Consider the following 368-nt stretch of genomic DNA (forward strand, 5'->3'; position numbering starts at 1 on the left):
GTATGTATGTATGTATCATTGAACATTATCGACATCAAAAACATTTTTTCTGTCTTTCTTTTCAGGCGTGCGCAGAACCGAACACCGATTTAGCCATTGTCTCTTCACACTCGAACGCATCATAACGTGTTCACATTAGGTGAGTCCATTGCGGTGTTCGGTTTATTGCATATGGCTTTGTTCTATTCCCGGCGTATGATTGATCAAGTGCGTAAACAATGGATGTGTGTAGTATCGTGCTGCCATATCATCCATCTTTTTTGTGGGGGTGGGAGGGTAGGATCTATATTTGGGAAAGTTGTTTATGATTGATATGCAATGTGCTGCATTCAGTAAATAGTAATATTTCCTGCCTTTCGACTCGTACT

General features: G+C 40.5%; 1 protein-coding gene across 1 annotated transcript in view; it reads left to right on the forward strand.

The window, feature by feature from the left end:
• Positions 1-64: 64 nt before the first annotated feature.
• Positions 65-368, forward strand: part of LOC119586454 (CD59 glycoprotein-like) — a 93,129-nt gene continuing 92,825 nt past the window's right edge. Inside the window, exon 1 of the mRNA XM_037935186.1 lies at positions 65-139. The gene's annotated coding sequence lies outside the window, so the exon portion shown is untranslated. The remainder of the gene's footprint in view (positions 140-368) is intronic.

This window comes from Penaeus monodon, chromosome 21 (genome assembly GCF_015228065.2).
Source record: "Penaeus monodon isolate SGIC_2016 chromosome 21, NSTDA_Pmon_1, whole genome shotgun sequence".
NCBI classification, from domain to species: Eukaryota; Metazoa; Arthropoda; class Malacostraca; order Decapoda; family Penaeidae; genus Penaeus; species Penaeus monodon.